This window comes from Lonchura striata, chromosome 1 (genome assembly GCF_050655825.1).
Source record: "Lonchura striata isolate lonStrDom1 chromosome 1, ASM5065582v1, whole genome shotgun sequence".
NCBI lineage: Eukaryota > Metazoa > Chordata > Aves > Passeriformes > Estrildidae > Lonchura > Lonchura striata.
Window position 1 is genome coordinate 68,090,941 of NC_140703.1, and position 10,194 is coordinate 68,101,134.

Sequence of the window (10,194 nt, forward strand, 5' to 3'; positions counted from 1 at the left end):
TTTCCGGCAACAAAGCCACAAGAAGTTGCTTGCACAAAGTATTGAAAAATTCACCAGACTAGAATTCTCCCCATCTTTGCTCACAAAGCCCTACTCTTTTTCAAATAGCTTCATGCTTGTTCAGTATTCTGTGATTCCCATGATGTTAGCTGGAGCAATCATCTCTCCCCTTCATCTAAGCAACACCAATACTCAAAGGGAATTCAGAGTGGCAAAAAGTATTAAGTTACTGCTTCAGAACTTGCCTCAATTCCAGAAACAGTCAGAGGTCTGGAGCTGTTGGAATGACAACACTTTAGTAGAGAATCACACAGATTACAGGACAATACTGATGTTGAAGCACACGGCAATGTCTAGAAAAACACCAGAAGGGGCGATTGCTGATCAGTGGAGACCACCATAAAATGCTGGAATATATGGAGCAACCTACTTCTCTGGGCTGACTCTGCTGTTCCACTTTCCCTATCCTCTCCAGTGTTCATTCCTGCTCCAATCACCAAGAAGAAACTTGCAGCAGTACTGCAGGAACCCATTCAAAGGAATTCAAGATTGTAATTTGTTTATTCCAACTTGAATGAATACTTAAATATTTACACAATCTCTTTTGGCTAAAATTTCTACTTTTAATTCCAAATTCCTGAAAACCCTAGTTACAACAAAGTCTGTACACATTATTTGAACTAAACTTGCCTTTTTGGTTTTTAATTTGAAATAAAACACAGAGGTTAACATTAAGCTATCACAATATACAAGAGTTTAATGGCTTTCAGGAGCAAAATAAAAGTGATAAATTTGCTTATTTCACTCAATGTCTTCAGCAGTTACTCTTCTTGAACTGTTTAGTAATTTCAGAGTCACTTGCTTTTGTTCATCTAACTAATCTAACACTTTGATGTAAGTTTCCAAACAACTGTGATAGTTGGACTCCCAAATGAGGCTACAATGGGACAGTATAGCCTACAAAAAAGTAATCAAACTGACAAGTTTAACTGCCTATTGTGGTCAGTGTGGGAAGGCACCATAATTTTCAGTTTCAGTAAGATGTATCTAGAGTAAATATTTTTCCATTAAATGTTTATAGAATTGTCCATGCTCTTGAAGATTTCATGACTGGATGAAAGCTATAACTTCTAGCTAATTAAATAATATGTTTCAAATACAATTTAAAGAACATTCTGAAAGAAGTGGAAAAGCCCCATCTCAAGGTAAAAGAGAGGATGGAAATGTTCTGTTTATTACATCTTAATTTTTTTTTCATTTCACCATGAAATTAGACTAAGGAATAGGTTTTCATAGCCAGACATGGTACAAATCCCAAACTGAGATACTTATTTGGCACTAAACATGGAATTTATGGCATGACAATCCAAAAGAACAAAGAGCTAAAAACAACCAAATTGATGCTTGTTTTCAGTTAGTAGGTCAAATGATGAACCAATGACTCAATTATTAATCTGAAAGATAAAGCATGATTTATATTATATCTTGTCTTCTTAAACTATATTTCCAATCTTGTAATACAGAAAAGAATATTTTCTTTTTCTTAAAGAAACTTCCCATCCTCCTATTCTCACTGTTACAGTATGGGAAGCTTGATGGGTAAAAGACCACACTTTTTCCCAGGAAGTTCAAATCTCAAACACTGCATTGTTTGTTTTCTAAGGAAACAGTATTTGCAACACAGCTACAGCTTAGGAGAGGACAAAGATGGTTTACTCCTACCCAATGGCAATGACCAATGTTAGGAATTTCCAATGCAAAGTCACTAGAAAAGTTTCCTTCGGTATGCAGGAGAAAGCACAAACTCCTAAATAACAATGATAGCAGCACATGAATTTCCCTTTATTACCAAGTCAGTTTCAAAAAAACCAAAAAACCATAACTGAAATATCAAAGCAAAACTAATTGTTGAGTGACTTCTCTATAGAAAACACTACAGAAATGCTACCTCTAAATGCTGCTGTGTATGGAGATGATTAGTACAATTTAGTTTTTCATCTAAAAGGCGCAGATTTTTCTTGATTAAAATGAGTGTACTATATACATATATATACACACATATAATAAGACGGCTAAAAACACTGTTGGACTACACTAAAGTCTCCATCCTGGATGTCTTGTAGAACCGCAGCACCTTGCTGGGTCTTCCTCTTTTTCCCTCTCTCCCCAGACACCTACTATTTGTCCTTAAAGGAAGAAAGAGGACAGGAGACAAAGCAGCAGCTTATACTTGCTTGCAAAACAAGTGACATTTCTGAGAAGATGCACAGATGCTATGCCCTGAAGGATCATTACCAAGATTTTGAGCAGAGTAAGATTCTCTGTATATAAAGCAACACAGTAATTGCTCAAGAGACAGACAAAAACCAAACAGCAAACACCAACTGAATTTTTTGTTGTTTTTTCTTATTACTTTTTGCAACAACTATCTCCTTTCTATTACTGTAAAATAAATGTTTGTATTTGAATGCTTAACAAATATTTCTCTTTTATCAGAACAGTTAGAGAAGGAACTCAAACCAGCAACATTATGAATACAGTAGAAAAATTGTCCCTGCCTTTAGAGAGCTTGGCCTGAATTTCAGCAAGCAGGCAAAAAGAGACAATGTCCCATATCTGTAAGTAATTCAAGACTAAACAAAGAAAATTACATGTATCTAAGTCAGTTCAATTCCTCACATCAAAAACTGTTTAAATAATTGAGAAATTTCTTCTTTAATAGTAAGCATTTATTAGAACTAAATTTTAAATTACATTTAAAATTATCACATAAACTGTAAACCCATTGTAGTAATGCATAGTCTAAGACATCTAAGAAATAAATTTAGCTAAACAGAACATTCATTGCTTAAGTATCAAAGTCTGCTTGCTGAAGGGCTAAACCATTACTCAACAAAGAAGTCTCAAATAGACTTTTAGTTTGTTATTAAAGTTTAGTAGTACCTTCATCATTATCAGTTCATTCAATTACTGAAACAGCCTAAGATAAAACCCAAAGAAAAAACCCAAACCCCACAGCTCTTTTTAATCTATGAATATAAGTGAAAAGGCAGACCTACAGGCTCTAATGTCATGAAGACCCAGAAACTCAGTTAACCGAGTCTCAAACCACCTGCAGCTGTTTTAATTGCAAAGATTGTGAGAAACTGTAATTAGAACACCTAAAATTACACATATTTACCAACAAAAGCAGCTCAAAAATTCTATGCTTAGATGCTCACTGACCAAAGGCAGCTTCAAACTCAGAATGAGGCTTTATTTAGGGGTATGTTAGAACATCTTAATGGCAAAAATCAATGAGCTTTCCTTTATGAAACATAACTGAAAAAGCATAGAAGTAGAAGATACAGTGATAGACAAACACAATAAAATTCATACAATTCTGATGCTCTGAAATGACACACATAGGCCTTTAATAAATTACTTTGAATTAAGATTATGACCTAATTTTAGAAAATTCTTTATCACACTCCCAAAGGCTTGGATACTTACTCCTTCCCCCTCCCCCCCCCCAAAAAAAAAGTCTCCCTCAATTAGAAATTTCAGGAAAGTATACCACTAAATGGTTATATTCAAATTAGCTCTGATTTCTGAAGTAACACAATTAAAGAAGAATCTACATTTTTTTATTTGAAAGACATCAACATTCAGGGAAAAAAAAAAAAAAAAGAGGGGCAGAAACATTAGAAATCCCTGTGGTTTCTGTCTAGGGCTGCAGCCTGCTTCAGTGCTGACAACTAATTGTAAGCACCGATTTGATTTTATATGCAAGAAAAGATTCTCTATGGCCTTTTCCAAATCTCTTGTGAGAAAAGGCAAGAAAATTAGGTAAGGTTCTAAAAAGTAGGCCCTAAAAACAACAATGGATTCTGAAGTAAATCCAAGAAACATGCTTTACCAGTAGGATTACTGGAGAATGGTGAGGTTTGTTAGGGTTACATTTCTTACTCTTAAACAAAAGAAACAGGTTTTTTCCCTCCATAGACACTAATCAGCCTCTTCTTAGGCCTGCATCTAATAATGCAAAAGGCTAAAAACAAACAAGACATTTAAGAAGTAAAATTTCATGTTAAAATGTTTAATGCAAAAAAGTATTCCTTTCTTAGAGGTAAGTTTTCTGTTTTGGAAACTTGCAATTATGATTGTTGAAACTATCACTTTATTTGACCTAGAAATATTTGCAGTCTGTATTTTTGAAGTGAAAAAGTTCACCTGAAAGCCATTATAAACATTTAAAATTACCATTGTATTGTCTATATAATGAATGGATAATAATTTCACAGTATATATTTAAATAGACTGTTAACAAAAAAAGATTGCCAAATCATAAGAGTGAATTCTAACAACATGTGAGGAAAAAAGAGGCCACTTTCGATACTTGCAATAAATATGACAGCTTGTAAAGACATAAAAGCTTTGACAAACCAAGAGCTTAGGACCGTCAATCTAATGTGACTTACTTAAAAACTTAATAAAAAAAACAGAACAAGGGAAAAAAAAACTAACAAAAAAACCCCAAACTTCTAAATTTTGGGGGTTTTTTTAGCTTAATCTGACTGTATCATGGAAAGTCTGACTACCTCTATGGAAAAGGATTGTGACTGCTTTCAAGTAATGCAGACATTCCTGAGTCTTCTGGAATTATTCCAGCTGCCTCACAACAAAATTATTCCATATCTGGTTTCCACCAAACAACCAATCACTGCACTAGGAAAATGCTGATTAGAAGCCTCTTCTGCTTTTGTTGCCTTTCTGGCATCAACATCATGTCAGTATGAGAAAGTGATTCCCAATTCACAAACTGAAAAGTATTTACTTAGCCCTATGTAACTCTCTGTAAGTCACTGCAGACCTCCTTTATGTGTACTGGTTTCTCTCAAGTGCATATAGCCTGTAGAAAAAAAAAAAACCTTTTGATAGATGTAGACAAATTTCCAAAGAAAATTCTACAACTGCTATTAAATCAAAGCAAAGGAGATATAAAAATTTAAGATAAGGGATCAGGACAGTGCTTTCAACCATGATTATCTTCAAACTTCCCTTTCTTTTTTGACCATGAGTGAAGGATTTTATTTTTGCAAATACCATTTTCAGTGAAGCGGAGTATTGTTTGATAGACCACAGCAGAACATCCATGACATCCATTTAATACTGTGCTTCTTATGAAGGATTTAATTAAGAAAAGCTGTATCATAACATTCAAGAATTTCAGGATCACAGAGATCTTGACATTATGCAATATCCGTATAAAAACAGAAATGCTGGAACAACGATGGAACAGAGCTCTACTGTAACCAGACTGAAATTTCCATGGAAAAGAAATCTGCTAATCAGTATGTACTAGTTCTGTATACAAAATAGGGATTAACCTATTTTCCTCCATGTACCATCTGGATGCTAGACAAATGAAAAGAAATCTATTTTCACCTGCTACAAAATTTAGACACTTAATCATATAGTGCTAAGATCTGCATTAAATATGCATATTCATACCTCATTGCATTAAAACTCAGAGCTATTCCAACATGTTTCACATTCCCACATACTGACTCGAATACCTTGCTTCACTCACAAAATGAGCATTACAAGGGTCAAAACCTTACAGAACACATTAATTGCTTTTATTGCAGAAACAAATACAGACGAATCAAAAAATGGCCTATGCTAGCTTACAGATTTTTTTAACACATGTTCAGATCTTAGCTAACATAAAACTTTACAAGGTAAATGGCCCAAATCAAAATGCGCATTTTAAGAGAATATGAACTCTTTCATCTTTAAAAATAATCACCAATAATCTGCTAGTTCCATAGAATAATTTATGTTGATCTGTAAATGCCAGCAGGAAATCTAAAAGTAGTACTCTATTTTGGAACAAGCACTGCCACAAAAAAAAAAAAAAAAAAAGCTCTTCTTTTGAAATGGTTTGATACTTAGTATTTCTTTTCAACTCTCCTCCACATAAGACACACCAACCACTAAATTGCCCCTCTTTCAAAATGAATAGTTATCATGGATGAGCTTTACTATGAATGAAGAGCTGATATCCACAAAAGACATTTCACTTATCTATGCTAAAATCTTTGAGGTCCACTAAAAGACCACATGAGCCATTATGACATCTTTTGTGTTGAATCTGGAATTAAAGAATTTTCCCAGCAGGACTAAGGCTTTATTTACTGTCCATTTTATACAAGAAAAGCAAAAATGCAACTAGAACAGAAAAGTAGAGTCTCTCCCTGTTGACCATGATTGGAAAGATACTTCAGAAGGAGACTTGAACTTTCCATATGTTATTCAGGTAAATATCTTACACAACCTTACCAGTAATTGTACAGAAATAATCTTTTAACAGAAAAAATGCCTACTACAGTTGGCTAGTTTATGAAACATGGAGGTGCTATCAGTTAAAGGCTTCCAGCTAGAATAAAACTGTGCTAAACTGCTGTGTTTAGCAGACTGCTGTTGTACTTACAGCCTATGTTATGGCATAGGTAGATCCTAGATGTGTCTCCTGAGCAGTATCCATTAAACAAAATTATGCTTCATCTTCACATCCTCATTAAGTGAGGTGGTCTAACAAGTGAGAAATTATGAAATCCTTTAGTAAAATAGCTCTGCATCCACATCCATGTGACACTGATAAATGATCAGCTATACTAAGTCAGGCATGTGATCCATATGAAAGATACGTAAATAGCCATGCAGCTCCATACAGGAAACTGCAGTCCAGCATGACATGAACATCTGTGTAAAAAAGCAATCAAAAGATCTAAATTGGAAAAAAAGAGCTTGATTTAATGCACCTTATCCTGCATCTCTTTCAAGCATTCTCGGATGACAAGTAGCAATACAGCATACAAATGATAGAAAAGAAACTTCCTTGACAGAAGTTATCCTGTGCTCAGAGGAATTATCTTCAGACAACAGTTCATCTATCAAATGATACAGTGAAGTGTGTTAAACAGTGCTTATTCCCTCCTTCTCCCATAAAGGGAAAAATCATACTCATCTAGGAAAAAGATTCACATGGTAGCAACTTTATTAATAGCATTTATCAACGTTGCCTGGAAGTAGTCTGAAAATAGTGCTGGCAAATTAATGGATGACTAGAATGAAATCATGGAAACCTGATCCCATGCTGTATGACCAGTACTGAGGGAATGGACAACTCTCAGTTGACCCTGACCTTGTAAAGGATCTGCTGCTCCAGCTGAATCCCTAAACATCTATGGGGCCTGATGGGATTCATCAAAAAATCTTCAAAGAGCTCAGTGATGTCACTGCAAAGCCTCTCCTGATGACTTGTGATGGTCTTGGGAAGAGTTCCCAGCTGACCTGCTTGCCAAACCTGATTTCCTTCTACAACACGGTAACCCACCTACTCGATCTTGGAAAGACAGTAGACGTTACCTTTTTAGACTACAGCAAAACTTTTGATACTGTTTTTCTCATGGTATCTCTCCGGACCAAGTGTCCACATTCAGCTGGATAGCTGTTACACAAGCTGTGAGCAACCAGCTCACCAGTCAGGCAGAGAAAGTTTTAGTGAATGAGGTGACATCAGGCTGGTGACTGGTCACTGGTGTGGTTCTGCACAGCTCCATCTTCACTCCTGTTCTCTTCAACATCTTTATTAATGGCTTAGACACAGACCTGGAGGAAATACTAAGTTTGCCAAAAGCATCACATTGGGGAGAGCTGTCAAATCCCTAGCTGGCAGAGAGGCCATGCCAGAGACATTGAGAAATTAAAGAAATGAGCAATGACAAACCATACAAGGTTTAATAAGGAAAACTGTCAGATTCTACACCTGGAATGGCAAAACTCTGGCTGTGCGTACAGACTGTAGCTGGAGAACAGCACTGGCTAAAGGGACTGGGGGTCCTGTGTAATGACAAGTTGAATGTAAGTCAGCAGTGCCCTGGCAGCCAGGAAGTCCAGGCATGTCCTAGGTGGCATCAGACACAGCATTGCCAGCCAGGCAAGGGAGGGGATTGTCCTGCTCTGCTCTGGGGCAGCCTCACCTTGAGTCCTATGTGCAATTTTAGGCACCAAAATATTAAAAAAGACATTGAGCTATTAAAGAGCATCCAAAGGAGGGCCATGAGGATGGTGAAGGGTGAGGATGGTGAAGCCATATGAGGAGTGGCTGATGTCACTTGGTCTGTTCAGCCTGGAGGAGACCTCATTGTGGTCTTCAACACCTTCATGAGGGGAACTGGTAACAGGACTCAAGGAAACACAGCATGAAACCAAATCAAGGGTTATCAGGAAGAAGTTTTTCACTCAGAGTGTGGCTGGGCACTGAAACAGGTTCCTCAAGGAAGTGGTCACAGCACCAAGACTGACAGAGTTCAAGAAGTGTTTGGACAATGCTCTCAGATGCATGGTGTGATTATTGGGGTGTCCTGTGCAGGACCAAGAGTTGGATTCAGTGACTATAATGCTTCTCTTCCAACTCAGCACATTCTATGTTTCTGTTTTCCCATATTTCCAGTGGGGAACCTGAAAAAGGGATGTAAGGAAGAAATGAGAGATTTAGCTGAGTAACAGCATCTATGAAAAAACCTGAGGAGGTGGTTCTTAAGTGCAAACTGGGATGACTATGATGATACAGAACTTCTTAATCATTGATTTCACTGCATTGCTACACTTTTATGCAACAATACTGCATAAGCATGCAGAGTAGCCCCTTCATTTGGTATCCCCCTTTCAATTCTGAATGATGCTCCTACACTTCCCACTGTAGGATCTGCAGCCTGCCTCGTATAACATAACTGATACTAAATCTGTCATTAGCAAATGAAAAACAGTCCTGATCTCTAAATACTGGTTCATTCTCAAGCAAAGTAAAGGTGACGTTTAAAAAACTGTAAAAACCATATTCAGGAACAAGTAACATGAAAACTGTTAGTTGCTAGCAAGAACAGCTACACTAATGATTTGTATTGCACACATGCTTTCTAATTCAAACAAAAGAGTAAGAATAAGTACATAAATAGCACATACACACCCTGAAAACAACAAAGATAGTGAACAATATATTTGAATGTGTGTATATCAATATATTTGAATCTGTATATATACATACTTTGATGGAAAATTCGTCACATGCTACTTAACAATATGCCATAACTCTACAATCACTAAACACTGATAATAATAGTGTTGCACTGTAGTATGTCGTGGTACATGATGAAAGTCATAGCTGGTAAACTTTAAATTCTAGTTGACTTCCTGATACTACAGCACTGCTTGCTAAACCACTCCTCTAGACGTGCCTTAACTGCTCAGGTATCCATAATACGAAATGTGAACCCTGCGTTCACAGGACGGGGTGATTCAGTGCAAATATTAAAAGTTAATGTAAATTTCTCATCAGTGGCATTCTTACATGGGCACTACAAATAAATTATATTATCTGCCTGTTCTTAAATCAGGATAATGAGTCTCCTGTAAAAACATCTACAGAAATTAGGAAATACACATCTCCTCTGTTCACATAACCCTACAGAAAACCCTTCAAGTATTTTATAACACTGACATATTTAACCTAAGCCAAGATAGTCCAAGAAAACAGCCAACTTTATAATTCCAAAAATAAATATTCTTTTAGAATTAAACACTAAACTTTGGACTATTTTGGATGACTGGATAATATTTTAACATATTATGCTCCTAATACATCTAATATGGCTTTGTCTTTAGGTCAATGGCACAGCAGATGAAGAAGTTACACAACAGCAAACAACAAAACACAGAATCATAAAGGTCAGAAGGGACCTTTCATATAGTCCAAATGTCAACATACCACCTCACAAACATCCCTCAGCCATATTCAAAAATGCCACACCATCCACAATTTAGTATAGTAAAAAGGTACAGAAATTAAATGAAACATTAACTAGAATAAATTTCTGGTCTGTTTAGCAGATTAAGTTCATTTTAGAACAACATATTACTTGTCTAGACATGAGGGGTTAAACAGCCTAATTTGGAGTGCATGCACGAAACATTTGATGCTTTTTGGGTTTTTTTTACGTAGTCAGATCTCTCAAGTAGTTTTTTAAGAATCCAGGAAAAATCTTATGCATTTTACATCCATCAATAAATGGATCATTATGTAATAGAAACTTGGGGCTCTCCTTGCTGTAGTATAAGTTGTCCATAAACTTCATCCACTCAGGGATA

The 10,194-nt window shown here is 36.1% G+C and overlaps 1 protein-coding gene and 1 long non-coding RNA gene across 18 annotated transcripts in view; both read right to left on the reverse strand.

The window, feature by feature from the left end:
* The window catches only part of NBEA (neurobeachin), a 450,877-nt gene that overhangs the window by 404,394 nt on the left and 36,289 nt on the right, over nt 1-10,194 (reverse strand). The gene's annotated exons all lie outside the window — the stretch shown is intronic.
* LOC146768708 (uncharacterized) overlaps nt 3,935-10,194 on the reverse strand; it is a 31,883-nt gene continuing 25,623 nt past the window's right edge. The window contains exon 2 of the long non-coding RNA XR_014955201.1: nt 3,935-8,508. This is a non-coding gene — a long non-coding RNA (uncharacterized LOC146768708). The remainder of the gene's footprint in view (nt 8,509-10,194) is intronic.